At 34.8% G+C, this 15,646-nt stretch overlaps 1 protein-coding gene across 4 annotated transcripts in view; it reads right to left on the bottom strand.

Annotated features, from left to right (window-relative positions):
* LOC129230095 (ribosome-binding protein 1-like) overlaps positions 1-15,048 on the bottom strand; it is a 65,353-nt gene extending 50,305 nt beyond the window's left edge. For all 4 annotated transcript variants that reach the window (XM_054864490.1, XM_054864492.1, XM_054864491.1 and 1 more), the window contains exon 1: positions 14,889-15,048. The gene's annotated coding sequence lies outside the window, so the exon portion shown is untranslated. The remainder of the gene's footprint in view (positions 1-14,888) is intronic.
* Between the last annotated feature and the right edge of the window lie 598 nt (positions 15,049-15,646).

Genomic DNA, 15,646 nt, shown 5'->3' with positions numbered 1-15,646 from the left:
CCAATGAAAAAGGCTGGATGAATCAAGACATTATGCAAGAGTGGGTCCAAAAAAGCTGGCGAAAGCGGCCCAATTCCTTCTTTCAGAAAAACTGTCTGCTCATTATGGACTCGATGAAGACACACATTTCGGAAGAGACAAAGAAATTTCTCGCGTCCGAAAAGACAAGACTCGTGATTGTGCCTGGTGGCTTAGCTAAATTATTGCAACCTTTGGACCTTCCAATCAATCTTGCATTCAAGACTCATGATGTGTGTCGCTACTGGGAGTTGTGGATGTCGGCTGAAAACCACACATTTACAAAATGGGGCAGGATGCAGAAAGCGACTTTTAGCGTTGTTAGCGAGTGGATCTTAAACGCTTGGAATAGAATTCTGAAAGAAATGATCCAAAAAGCGTTTCAAAAGGCTGAATTGATCATTACTGATGGACTTGCCACCACTAAAGCGTCTTCGGATGAGAATGATTCAGATATTGATGAACCTTTGACTCCCGAGATTTTGGAAATGTTCCAAACAGACTCCGAAGGTAATGATTTTGATGGGTTTCCGGATCTGTAAATTTTCTGTTTTCTAGTATTTCTTTTGTATATAGTTTTTTTTTTTTTTTTTGTAAATTGTTGGCATAGAGCCATTATTTTTTTCTTGGAGAAATTCCTAAAGTTTTAGAAGGATTAGAAAAGTTTCCAGAACTTACTTCCTTCTTTTTTCGAACTTAGAAAGTCATCCCGTTATTTTACCGGCGCTCAAATCATTCCCCAGAGCCAACATTCCCTGCATGCATAGCATGCGTTTGTTGACCCGCCACGATGATGTGACGTCATAGGAAAGATGTTGAGTAGATTCTTGCTGTATGCATGTGGGAAACAATTTTAAAGAATTTAGTTTTAAACTGTAAACTGTGTTGAGTTGTTTCCTCTCCTTTATGCATGCTTTTTGATATACGTCACGCCATCGCGTAGGGAGATAGGGAATGCTATCTAAGTGTGAACTCTCAATCAATCATTCTCTTATTGTTTCACCTCTTGTTTTACTATGTTGTGACTGCAGTCCGATGTTTTTCTGAGGTGCTGAGATTGTGCCTGGGAGCTGTGTGCTCCGGAGTTCCACGTAGTATAGTGGATTCTTTTTTAAAAGATGTAGGAAGTTTTGTCATTGAGCCCAGCCAGAAATGCGGGCATGTTCCAGTTGTTGCCTTGAGATGAGTTTTTAAGTGAGGGATTTTCTCTCTAAAATTGAGAGTTTAAATCAAGTTGTTTTTTTTGCTGTGAAAAGGCCTAACAAACAGGACCATGGAAAGTCCACGCTCGAGAGCTGGATTGGATGTTCATTATATGGACGGATGGTTCCTGTTGTCCAGGAGGACAGGTTTCTTTTCTGAATTCAGCATGGTGGCATGAAATGGTCACGGACAATTTTGATATGGGATCCAAATTGGTGGATCGCGCCCTCACATGTTGTGCCAACTTTTAAGGAAGGAATAGCTTGTTTGGTATGAACTTTTTAACTTGTTCGTATGAACTATTCTGTTTATGGCATTGGACTCAAGGTTGTAGGTACTTATATTAATCTAGTCATATAAATTTTACTGGAACTTTAAACGATACTATTTTTAAGAAATGTTTCCTACTGATATTTTTGGGGGGATTTTTTTATTCAATTGTTGGGGAATGTGAATTTTATTTACACTTGTTATTATTTCCATGTTTTGACATATTTATTGTTTAATAAAATGTTTATTTAATTGTTAAATATGTGTCTGTATGTCCTTTCTTCCCGAGCAGATCATTCCACAAATTTTCAGTTGGGTTTGTTAGCTTAAAACCTGCTTTTAGTTCTTTGAACTTTGGGTTTTGATTGAGCTATCAGTTTGAATTGCCCAACATAAATAAATAATATTAATTGTCATTGTATGTAAAATTATTTTTTATTACAAGGTAAGTGTTCATGTTTATTTACTGTTAAACTTTATGTTTATTGCTCAACATTTTCCAAATTATCACCTTTTTACTTTGATATCTTGCTTCTGTGATATTTTTTAAATAGCATGGCGTTATTTTCGCTGCGGCGTTAATCTTGGTTTCTAAACAAAAAATATACTTGCCTGCAGCGTTATATACAGTGCAGTGATATACCCGGAAAATACGGTAATATCATTTCCTTAGCACCGGAAAGGCAAGAAAAATTAGTACAATTTTTTAAAATTTTGACAGAAACAGAGGATGAATTGATCAGTGACCATGATACCAACAGCGATATGGTATTGGATACAGACTCCAACACTGCCGATGTTTATGCTGATGCAATGACTTTTTTATTGAATGTGTTTATTTCCCAAAACTCACAATTTTGCATTGAAAAGGGGGTTCTTTGAAACCCCAAAAAACGTGTATGCAGTAATCTGTATGTTTTTGCAACAAACGTTGGTTATTTCCTTTTTTTTTCTCTGAACAAAAGTTTTTATTTATTTCTTGTTTCTTAACTTGCTTTTGATTATGAAAAACGTCTCAACTCAAAAGTTCCAAGTAGCTGGGATAAAAAATAAAAAAAAACTTCTGGAATCGACTTAGTTACATTACAAAAACCACAAAACACCAGCCTTGCAAGAGCTACAACTTTTTAACAAAGCAAATTTTTTGACAATTATAAGCATGCTTCAATTCTGGCCCTTTTACAGCTGAACAAATCTACAACTTGGATGAAACTGGAATGATAACAGATGTTGAAGCTCCAAACATTGTTATCAATCCTGGAGCTTGTCAGGTAAGACAGGCGAGTGGGGTGGCGAGCACAGAAGTATGATTACAATGTGTATGCTAATCAATGCTGTAGGTCCCTCCTGTATTTTATTTTCTTGGGGGCAAAATTCCATGCTTATGTTATATGGGGCACCACCAAAAAGTTTAGGCCTAGTTAACAATCCCGAAAGTGGATACATGATCGAACCTGTTTCAGGAGATTCTCAAACCCATTAAAAATTATACTCATTTAGCAAACAATAACTACACCTGATGCTGTGCTTTTTGCTAAGATAGGTAGTGGCAAATTTTTTCCGTTATAATATATTAAAAGAAGACAAGCAGAATATTTTACATTTCAAAAGCTAGATGTCCAAAAGAATAGCTCCAAAGTAATTATCCAGGTTGGCTTTGCAGAGAATTTCACAACAATAAATCAAAATGAGATTCAATCTTCTTATTGGTCCCACAATGAAATTACTTTGTTTACTGTCTGCTTAGGAAGCAGAAAATGTACTACTCTTTTGCTATAGTGTCTGATTATATGTAACATGATAAATATGCTGTAATAATATTTTTTTAAATAATAATTTAGGAACTAGAAGCTAAACATAAACAATGTGATGAGATGGTATTTTTTTTCCGATGGAGCATCAAGTACTTGCTTTGTGCTCTCACCCATCTGAAAAGAAATATCACTTGGGGAGTTTTTCGCCACAAGCCATGGTAAGAGTGCTGTCGAGAGGATGGATTGGGATGGTTAAAAGAACCTTGTCAACAGCAGATTTTTGTCCTATGGCCAAATCAAAATTTTAAAAAATCTTATTTTGTGACACAAAAGAAAAAGAAAAAAATATGAATGAGAATAATAATTTCCAAAGATTTATAGGAAACAAAAAATATATCTCTTTCAAGTGACTATATATGTCACAATTTCAATCCCGAACCTTTCTGTAAGCCTACAAATGAACTTAAGCTGCCAATTTGTAATGGCCAGTGGATTCGAGTTAAATATGCAAATTTTTGTTTACTGTGCATAACACTTACTGTTCTGCATGCATAATATGATAACTTTAAAAAAAATAATAGTCTAATTCAAATAAAAACTTATAAATTTGTTCTGATCTGTAATTCTGTTACCAAAGAATTACCAGGAAACTATTTAATCATCCGAAAAAATATTTGAAGGGTAAGAGAGGAAAAGATCTTATAAGTATTGAAACTGTCCAGATAGTTTGAAACTTTTTTTTTTTTTTTGTAAGAGATGGCATTAGTTCAAAAGCTCCAGGAATGAAAGATATTACAACAATAAAAAATAGTGATGGCAAGCATTAAAACTCTCATGTTAATATTGGGACAATTTAGATGCAGTGGATCTAAAAGACGTTTTCTTGTGCAACAAAATGCCTCATAACATATGCCTGTGTAAGCCCATCATAAAAATTGAATTTCTGCCTTCTAAAGCTTCATGATATGTAGCTCAAAATTTCTTACTTATTCCTCTGCCTTTTTTAAAGAATTTTTTCTGCGAGAATACGACTGTGTGTGAAAAATGTGCTTATTTCCCTGAAAATGCCATTTCATCTTGTCTTGTTACATCTACCCTAAATATGGTTGAATGGAATGAATGAAAAGATTGTGACGGTAAATTATCAAAGGTTCTAGGAGAAGAAAATATTAAAGATCTAGGAAGAGACAATTTTGATAAAAAAAAAGGTTTCTTCTCACTTTCATAAAAAGAAAGCAGCTGCATAACATTTGCAGAAAGAATAAGCATGCTGCAAAAGCTCCGATTTTACCATTGCCTTGTTGCAAATTGATTTTGCAGAGAACTTCACTTGTGTTATCCACATGATCAAATTCAAAGTTTTCACTGGGTACAACCACACGCTAGTCTATTCACATTTCACAATGTCTGCTAGTAGTGGCGAATCCAGAGGGGCGGCTAGGAGGCTGCAGCCGCCCCCAGACTAGAACTTTTTTTTTGGTTAGAATTTTTTTTATTGTATCTTAATGTAAAATAATAAAATATATAATTTCCTATATTCATTCCATCTAAATCATTTTCCCTCAGGTTTATACATGAATTTGCTATAGTAATGGAGATACTTGTTTTCCGAAATTTCCTTTCGAATTTCGGAAATTTTTCCCAGTCTTTTCAAAAAATTTATTTATTTACTCAAAAAGAAGAAAGAAAAAAATTTCTTTAATTAATGCGCTTAGTGTCAATTCTCAGTATTTTATCTTCTTTTCCCTTTTTTTAACTATTAGTCCACAATTTTTCTGGTTTCCTTACTTACATTTAGTGTACTTGCATTTGCCATGGACAATATTTTTCATATTCAACAAGAATTGTTATTTTTTCCTTCAAATTGTTTAGAAATAATGACAAAAAATTTTATTTTTTCTAAATTTAACTTTATTTTATTTTATTTATTTTTACTGACATTTAAATTTTAAAATTTTACCACTAAACACCAAATTTTAGATAATTTCAACTGTGAGTCAGAAAATTTCGTTAGCCATTGACACCTCCTGAAAACTTTTTTTTTCAAACGATTTCGTTTACATCAATGAACTTTTGGTGATGTCAAGGAGACATACATTTTTAATGATCTCAGCCGCCCCCAGAACTAAATCCTGAATTCGCCACTGTCTGCTAGGAATAATGGCCAACATCCCACCCATTATTGTATCCAATGATTTGAATCAATCCAAGAGAAGTATAATTCCATATTTAGAAAAAATTCTCAAAGATTTTCCAAGTAGAGATGTCATGTCAAAATATGGTCAGATGGCCCTTCATCTCAATTCAAGAATCATTACATTGCAAAAGCAATTTCGAAACTTAAAGAGAAAGCGAAAAATAATCTGGAATTTCTTTGCCACATCACACGACAATAAAACCCCAATTATGAAATTTTGTTAAGGCAGGGGTAGAAGTGACCGACTTGTCACATATAGGACATTTTCCACAAAAAATATAGGACAAATATAGGACACATTATATGAATAATTTTGCTATGAAAAAAGAAATACATATCATATATTATTTAGTTACTCTTATCAATGATTTTGTTTAAAAAAAATTTCAAACAAAATTATAACTTACATCTGAAATGACTTTCCCGTAGTTGAAAGAAATATTTTTGAAAAAAGTGTACTTTACAGACCAAATAACAAAACAAAATTTGAACAAAGATAAATTTTTATTTTTTCTTTCCCACTTATGACCCAAGTACTAATTCGAGTGCTCTTTGATTTTATATCTAAACTGAACCCTTTACCACTTGTATTAAGAACAAACAGAGCTTGAGAAGGATCCTTCTGACGTTTTTCAGAGTTTTCTTAATGCTTAAATGTTTTAGCATGCAGCCTCAATTGCGAAAATCCACTATTGCTTATGGGCACTGAACAGTTGCAAAAATGGCAAAAAGCGGTAAAACCATTTTTTCTTTCAGTGCACCATGCACCAAAATTTGTACAATTAATGTCCTCCTGATTCAACCACTCCACACGAAATTTTGTTGAGCGATGCAATTTTGCCATTATAATTCCACTTATTACCACAAACTATGTTCTAACATCATAAGGAACTAACATTCCACAATCCCAAAATTCCACAAAAAAAAAAAAAAAAAAAAAAAGATTGCAAAAAGAAGATTAGAACATTCCGATCAGAAAATGCACTGAACACAACACATACCAATATACCAACGAAAACCATGATGGAAAACAAAACAAATGGCTGTTGCCCATTTGTTTTGTTTTCCATCATGGTTTTCCATGATGCCCCCCCCCCCAAACGCAAAATTCTAAAACCAACTTCAGATTTAGTTCTCGAAACTTCACCCACTATAGAGTGACGTCATATTGCTGTAGCCAATGAGTGAAGATGCCTGTCGTAGGATTCAATCAGTTGAGTTTTTTGATTTGAAATTCGTTTGGGCACATATTTTCAACGAAAAATCGGAGGTCAGAAAGTTTATTTACTGTTCCTTTTAAAAGATATATTGGGTAAAAAATGGGAATATAGGAAATATAAGACATTTTTGAAAAATATAGGAAATATAGGACGATTTTAATGCTTTTTTGAAAGTATAGGAAATATAGGATATATAGGACTACTTCGACCCCTGTTAAGGCGTCCAAAGGCATTTTTTAATGCCACAGATTTCACAACTGCAGTTCAGACAATGAGCAGAGATATTAAAAGTAAAAGTGTAACAACTATTAAGAACCAGGGTCACCTAGAATAAAGGATGGAGAAGAACCGTGTAGTTGAGGATGGCTACCAAGCCATAGCGTGCTCTTTATGCGCCACCAGAACTATTTTGTAACCTTTATATTAAATGTTGTGATTTGTAACTGTTTTGTGCTCGGTAAAACTCATTTAATACCTTTCTGAGCTAGTCCGAGCCCTTTGTTTCTTAAAATCGGTTACAATAGAAATGAAGAGTGATGAAATTGAGAAGCACAATTACAATTTACACAGTATTTGGTATTTAAGGAAGCATTGGCAATCGAAAACATAACATACATTGCCTTTATGTGCACCAAAAATTGCTAAAAAAGCTTTGTTGACAAACGGCACCGGCTCTAATAGTTCAGCCGCCCTAGGCGATATTGACAAGCGCAACCCCCTCCCATTGAATAATAATAATAATAGTAATATAAAATAATATATTAATAAAATAAAAATAATAGTAAATTGCTTAAAACTAAAATGAGTTTCTAGTTAAATTCCAAACTGGGTTTTGCATATCCAAGCACTGGTACACACTTTAAATTATCTTTTTAACGTTAAAGTAGTGCATCTTTTGGCACTGAAACAGATATATTTTCAAAAGACTTAAATCAAGTAATTTGCCGTGTCTAAAAGTTGAATTTCTAGTTAAATTCTAAACTTATTGCAAATCCTGTACTTATTTCAAAATCAATCTACTACTAAAATAGCAACTGATTCATTATTACGTTTCTAGATAAGTGTAATTCGGTAAAGTAAAGAATAGTTCCTGTTTACCGAAACGTTCCAATTCAATCAAATATTATATGTTGGAACCGATAGTATTGGTTTAAACGAGGTCGACTACAGTCAAACCCCAATAACATGAACTCGCTTAGCGCAAAATAAATGCCATTCCCTGTGAGATAAAACTACAAATTAGTGTTAAATCAATCGCTTAACACAAAGAGGATTTAAATGAAATCCCACACAAGACGAAAAAAAATTTAAGATCTTTAAGAAAAAAAGGGAAAAAAAATCCCCATACTTTTACATGAAATTACTTTCCAAACTCGTAAGATCTGCACTTGAATGCAAATGACATGGATGGCTGCGAGAAAATTCCTCTCCTTGTGTAGGAAACAGGGTTCGCGTTTACGCGCTATAGCGGGTTTTTTACGCAAATTCGCGGGAAAGGGACGCAACTTCCGCGAAAATTCGGGTCCTAGGGACCCAGAACACCCAAAAGATAAAAACCAGAAAAAAAAATTGTGGAAAATGCTGAAGATCTATCTAGTGAATGCTTTTAAGCTTCAATGACCAGGAGAATCAACATAAAAGGATTAAAATGACCCTATCTCTTTATCAGCTATTCAAACACACCCCTACTGTTGACCAGTCAATGGAATTTTAGTGATAAGACTGGAGCTTACAGTGACCTCCTGGGCAGAGCTCAAGGAGCAAAATATTGCAAGTTCATAAATAGCCCATTGTACTGTATTCTAAGAATAAGTTCTCCCAAAACTTTTATCTTGGGGAAATTCCTGAAAACAACAATAAAGATCAAAAGTAAGAGTGGTTTCAATGCAATCTTCAGGATTGATACAGGACAACTGAGTAGTAAAAGCTTATCTATTTTGCATTCACCTAACCAAAATTACTTTTGAAAATTATTATCTTGCATCCTCAATAAAAGGATGGGTGAAAAAAAATGGCGAACATTTTCCAGATCGCGCAAAACACAAAGTTCTGAACTTAACATTTTTCTTGTTAAATTACTTATGAATATGAATTTTATACAAAAGCACTTTAACCTTGTTCATTTTCGAGTAATTCACCTATTTCTGAGGGGCTATTTTTATTTGGACTTGCAAAAGTCACGTATTAATCGATCGCGCCATTTTGAAAATGGAGAAATTTTAAAAGTAGCACCAAAGCCAACACAGATATTTTAAAAGAGTCAAAATGAAGTCAAATTTTCTAATTTAAGATTGCAAATGAGCAATTTTCATACTCATGTGAGAAAATGTTTCGTTTTTGCGATCGCGATTTTTGCGTTGGGTTAATTCGCTTGCGATTTTTTTCTATTTCTATGAAATTGCCATTGATAATTGATGGAGGGGGGGGGGGGGGGGGGGGTTGTTTGCTTTTTTTCACCTAGAAAAATGTTCATGAAAGCAAAGGTTAAGGGAGTGCTTTCTGCTTGATCAATCAAAGGCATTTATTTTTTATTTCATGGTAAGATCCAACTTTAAAGTAAATTTTGAGTTTACCTCATTTGTAACTGACTAAATAGTTTCTCAAATAGCTAAATCTTGCAAGTGTATTATTTGAACATATGATAATCACAGAAAAAAAGGGCAAAATTAACCAATTTAGTTTATTTCATACCTTTTTCAAATAACTATGTGGATAGTTTCTTTTCCCTAAGCATAAATAGTTGTATACAGGGCCGATCCTAGGGTGTCGGCCGCCCATGTGCAAAGACCTGATGCGCCGCCCCTGAAGAGCAATTTGCATTTTTTGACTATAACGCCCACATAAATCTATATAAATCTTTCATTAAATTTCTGTATCAAGATCTAATTAAAAAAAAAAAACAGAAGAAGGATGAATTCATGTAAAAAGTAAGAAAAAACTCCTTAGATACAATTACATCTTTGAAAAAAGTAATAGGTACAAAAAATGTACTAGTCGTAAAAATACATTTTATAGTCTGTCTTTGGTGAGATCAGAGGAAAGACGGAGGAGGGAGAAACGGGGGGGGGGGGGCTGGACGCATCCAGAAAACATTCAAAATTGGCTTATGAAAAATAGCTGTGTAATTAATCTTTGGTTGTGTTTGGTTTCTAGGACAAAAGAGTAGGGAACATCCAAGGTCCATGGAGAGATTTTCAATATTGACGTCAAAAATTGCAATTTTAGGAAATTTTTCGAGACTTGAGGGGAAAGTAATGTTTGAGTTCTTTCCTAAAATTCTTTAAAAATTCATGTTAAATTGCAGCTATTTTTTGTAACCTTAGTTTAGAAAGGATCGGCGCTCTTCCAGAATTTTTTCTGAAACGGAAGTTTTAAGCAAGCAATTTTGGGTTATCTTTGTTGACGCTGTTGGAGGGAGGGAGATTCGGTCGTCTCTACGGTTACGTCTTGGTTACGATAGGGGGTCTGGCATCTTTCCTCTGGTAATTTATCGGCACTATTGTTTCAAAAACACATTTTTCGCTAGATTTGGACACGATAGGGGAAAATACTCCGAACTGAGAGAAATATTTTTCGGAATTAAAATCAATTTTAGGGTATTTTTGTGAAGAAAGGGTTTTGGGGCTCTAAAAAGCGCAATTTTGTACTACCTTTGGTGACGTTAAGGAAATCGAGAAGCTTCAGCGGATCTTTCTGAATATTTTTCGACATTAATATCTGAAAAATACAACTAAAGACTTGTCTCCGATTGATGGGGGATACCGGATGTCCTAGCGCCGTGAAAATTTACGTAAGACATCCGGAATTTTTTAGAAATGGAAGTCCCAAAATCGTATTTTAGGCATTGTTTGATAACGATGGGACAAAGAGCGGTTGGGGATTCAGTGTGCCCTCAAGAACTGTTTTTTGAAACTGGAATCAATTTCAGGCTATTTTACGCAGGAAGGGTTTGGTGGCTTCACGGAACCATCTAAAAACGAAAGTTTGAGCCATAGTGATTACGTTGGAGAAAAGGGGGTTCCGCAGTATTTCCCCCAAAGTTCTTCGAAACTGATGATTAAAAAACGCAATTTTAGTTTGTTTTTGAATACGTTAAGTGAGAGGGGGTACGATTGGGGTCCTCTCTAGAGACGCTAATTCAAACCATCTTTGGTAGTAATGTTAGGGAATGGATTTCAAGGCCCTCTACCGCAAAAAATTCGAAAAAGAAATTCGAAAAATGCCATTGAGCAATTTTTGATGACGTTAGGAAGAGCTGTCCCCAGAAGAGACAGTTTAAATTTTAGAGCCATCATTTTTAGGCTATGTTTGATTAAATTAAGGTAGAAAGAGTGAATAAGAGACTTAATTGGATCGTTAAGATCGGTGGTTCAACCAGCAAAATGTTCCGAAATTGAAGTTCTAAAAACGCAGTTTGAAGCCTTCTTTAGTCTTGTCAAAAAGGTCAAGGCATCCTTTTGGATCTTCGTTTTGGAGCCAATTTGTAACCCGGGGCAAGGGCCCTGTCCTCCTACCTGATATTAAACCGAGCAGTTCATTCGTGGTTTTAATTAAAAAAATTGCTGTAAAGGGGGAAAATTAAAAATTTTAGTTCGTTGATTATATATGTTTGACTCTCAGGGGAGTCGCAATTTTCCATTGTCTCTCCAGACTCCACGCATCCACGACTGCTGAACATAGAATTTGTTGTTTGAAATACTTGCGAGAGTATCCTATCAGCATAGTTTTTTTTTAACATAAAATATGTATGTCTTCATTGTTAAGGATCAATAAAAGCTTGGGAGGCTGGGGATGAGCATTAGTGGCCTTTAGAAGGCACCCTTTCATGCTTTGGGGAAGGGGATTTCCGTCATTGCCCCTCCCCTGCTAAAAAAAAACCTGCTAAAGGAACTCAGCAGCTCCAATTTTTGCAGGTTTAAAATTGTTCGCAAGTCTGTTCCTTTGGTCACAATTTTAGACAAGTAACAAAGCTACAACTATCAGTTAAACAAAACTAACATTTATTAACATAAAACAAATAGAATTATAACCATAAGAATGGTTCTTGCTGGTATTATAGGGCCAGCGGCTCCCTTCGTAAATTCAACATCCTATTCCTGTTCAGAGTCACAATTGACTACAACTGTATTTATGTCAAGGACTGCATACTAAGTGCCTTGCCCCCATTATTTTATATACCGATAGATGGCAGCACCATCACCGGATCGAACAGTTCAAGAGAATTTAGAACTAGTCCAGGAGCTAATAGCTACCTGGTACTAGCACCCCCCAGAGGTATCGTTTCACTTGGAGGACATTGAGACCACGAGCATATTTAACGTCGCCCAGTCCCCTTTAATGACGATGGTGGGTCTTCGACCATCGAAGTTCGAACCCAGGACCCTCCGACCCCGAATCCGACACTCTACCGATCGGGCTACCACGGCCCAAATTCCTCATCAATCAATCTAAAATCCTAAAGCAATCTGAATCTGAACTGAGATTCTTTCAATTTAAACTTAGGTTTGCCATAAAACTGGCGAGATATTTAATCGCCAAAAGAAACTTAAATAACAGTATCCATGCCTGATTACCAGTTCTGTCACAAATTTTGCAATCAAACGAAGCATGTGAGCCTAACATTCCATTTTTCTTAATATGCTATGCTGTTGGAAAATTGGCACCTACTTTGATAATTGAACATTTAAAATTCTGTATATTTATTCGACTTATTATGTCATCTTGTGAGAAATTCTTGAGGAATTTTGCTTGATTAAAAGAACTACATGATGCGGCCTGCGGCCCGCCCCTTGCTTTGGCCGCCCTTGTGCGGTGCACACTCTGCACACCTGCTAGGATCGGCCCTGGTTGTATATTATTCAATTATGTGCTAAGATTTTCTGTTTAAAATTTAAGGGACTCATTTTTTCCGCCAAAGGACCCAAATCTATTTCATTAATGGGTCCTTGGGACCCAAGTTATGGATAGTTGAGCGCGAACACTGAGGAAAAAAAGGAAAACCACGTTGTTTCAAGAAAGTAAACTTTAGCTGTAGACTGCTTACAGAAAAAAGGTTGGGGTGAACAGTGAAATCTTCACCAAGTGGCTGACAAACCTAAATTTAAAATTTCATAGTGAAAATGAAAAGCCTGTCAACACTGCAGTGAAAATCCAGCCTTGCAAACAAGAAAAAATCAGATGTTAGAAAATGCACTATCGTAGAGAAATGGTCCAAATGGCCATTGTCTGTTTCGAATTACTTAAACTATAAATTTTAATGCTTGACTGTACATTTTGTACAAAGGTATTTTGGTTTTTATACTTTCTAAGACACAAAAAAAAACATGTCTGCTTACACAAAAACCGGTAAACATCGAAATTGGTTAACATGAAACATTTTGGCTAACCCGTTGAGTTCATGTTAACGAGGTTTGACTGTATAAAGATAAAAACTATACACCTCAATATGTTTTATCGTTATTACCAAGTTCATTGTAAAGTACCGATAAAAAATGATATGAACAGGCTAAGGTCCGTATTGGCAGACAAATGAAGAGACTTGTTGCTTTATAGTTCAACAATTCCAGACAACGACAACTTAATGCTTACTTGTACCCATCCCTGAATACAACTTTTGCAGCTTAATTTAATTTTAGTTTTATGAATGTTTCTGTTTCAGTTTGTAAATTAAGAGGAGGAGGATGCAACTTTTAAATCATGCCAGAAAAGCAATGGCACTTAATATAAGATGTGATAGCTTTCAACAGTGCAAGCATAATCTTTGTTTATTTTAATTTTTCATAAATATTTTCAGAAAGTGTTTTGATCTTTTAATAAAAAAATTTAATAAGTTCCTTAATTTATTAATCTGTATTCTCAAGTATGATGGTCCACTGCAAACAACGTAAGAGTAGATAGTCATAAGAAAATGCCATGACGTGTAAAAACTGTCGTATATCAAAACTTCCATTCGATATACATACACTGAAAGATTGAGGATTTGAGAAATACGTCGCACTGAAATCGGAAAATGAAGGCAATTTTTAAAGGTAGAGATTACCTTTGTGACCAAAACACAATCGATTATTTAATGCAAAAGCAGATTTTTACGAGGCGGTCGTAATTCGAAAATTTAGCTTAATATATTTTCCATCATTATTTCTTTTGTTCATATGAAATTCACACCTGGTGGAGTTCATGACAATGGTAAATTAAAATTGCTGTGAGTAAAGTAGAACTAAAAAAAGTATGCTTCAGGAATTTGTAAGTAATAACAAGATTTTGATTATGAAAATAGGCAATTTTGACAGCTTATTAGGAAGACTTTCTGAGCTTATTGTGTTAACTTTGCTGCCTTCATAACGTAAAACATTAATATTAATGCTTAATTATAATTAAACTATAATTACATTCAAACCTACACCGAATTAACTATAGCTCTATTGATTTTTTTTAACAATGTCAACAAACAACTGCCATTACGTTCACGTGCACACTATGATTACATAAATCTGTTACATAATCGATCTGTATACATTTTATCTTGGGAAAAAGTTACAACATATGTTAAACAGAAAATCTAAAAGATGAATAGTGATTGAGTGAAACGATTTCCAATCGATGAGCTTAGAGAAAATCAGATATGAATGTCACGAGAGGTGGATTTAACCGCTATTTCAGAGCAATGGAATAGATGAGAGGGAACAGTGTATGTTATAGAATTCCACCCCCACCCCCTTGAGTTCAACGTTGTCATTAAAGATATCCCGCATTCCAAAATCCCAGCTGGACGCACCCACAGTATTCCGACGTGGCCAAGGCCAAAGAAACTGTGAGGCCTTCGATTTGCCACGTTACAGAAGGCAAGCCGCCATAGCTAAAACTCATTTCCTGACCCACTGTTGCTATTTTTATAGATTTTTCTCTTCCGATCTTCCAGAGAGTGACAATTGGATGCTTTTGTGGCGGAACAAGGAAAATGGTAATTTTAATTAACTAATCGATCACGGCAAATGCTTTCGCCGTCTCTCACGACGGTGGTCGCTTTGAACGATATCGAAACAAATCATAAACGTAACATTTTGACAAGACAACTCATATAAACTTCAAATTGTAACAAATAGTAATGACACATCACAAACACTTGAACTCATCAATAAATAAACTAAAATCACAATTTTGATAAGGGAATTAGAATACCATATTTTTCATTTTAGGATCGTTTTCAAAGATTTTGAAACCACTTACCGATTAAATAGGTACCGGTTTAAAGTCCTACAGTTTTCCTAGAAACATTTAAAAAGATAATTAATCTGTAATTTGCATTTGTAACATTCCGCTGGCACAGCACCGCAAGGCACAGACTACTAACACTTGTGAGACGATGATATTGCTGTCGGTCTCATAATTCATTTGCCGAAAGGTTAATGCCATATGAAAAAACAGGAAACTTGCTGATTGGCGGAATGCTGTCACGTGAGCACTAGAAGGGATGTTATTGGCCTTTAATCGGTCCCAGAGATAGTGACAACTTTGACAGCGTTCCCCACCCCCCTGGAAGAACGAGTTGCGTTATGTTATTGTGAGCTCTCGCATTTTAGAGAAGAAAATGATAGTTTTCTAAACGTTCTTGGGAAGTGTTTCCAAACAGTGCTATCCATAGTGTCATGAAAACAATCAATTTACTTTTTTTTTTTCGTTTTGAAAGTTGACACTTTTATTACAGCTGTTGAGTGCTGAAACAACTTCATCATTCGCTCAGGAAGTTTTATAACTTTTTAATCATGTTTTGAAGGAGACTTCTAAAAGATACTTTTCTCTTTTTTTTTTTTTTTTTTTAAAGAAAATATTGACAAACGATAAATTGAAACGCAAAAGTTGAAAATTATTTAAGAAGTGACGGTTTATTTCTTTTAAAATAATTTTTATCGCTATAAAAATTATTTTAAAAATATTTTCCTTTTACATTTTTTCTTTCTACTCAAAATAATAAAAATATACACTAC

The sequence above is a fragment of the Uloborus diversus genome, chromosome 9, assembly GCF_026930045.1.
Source record: "Uloborus diversus isolate 005 chromosome 9, Udiv.v.3.1, whole genome shotgun sequence".
Lineage (NCBI taxonomy): Eukaryota > Metazoa > Arthropoda > Arachnida > Araneae > Uloboridae > Uloborus > Uloborus diversus.
This window is presented reverse-complemented; position numbering and strand designations above follow the sequence as displayed.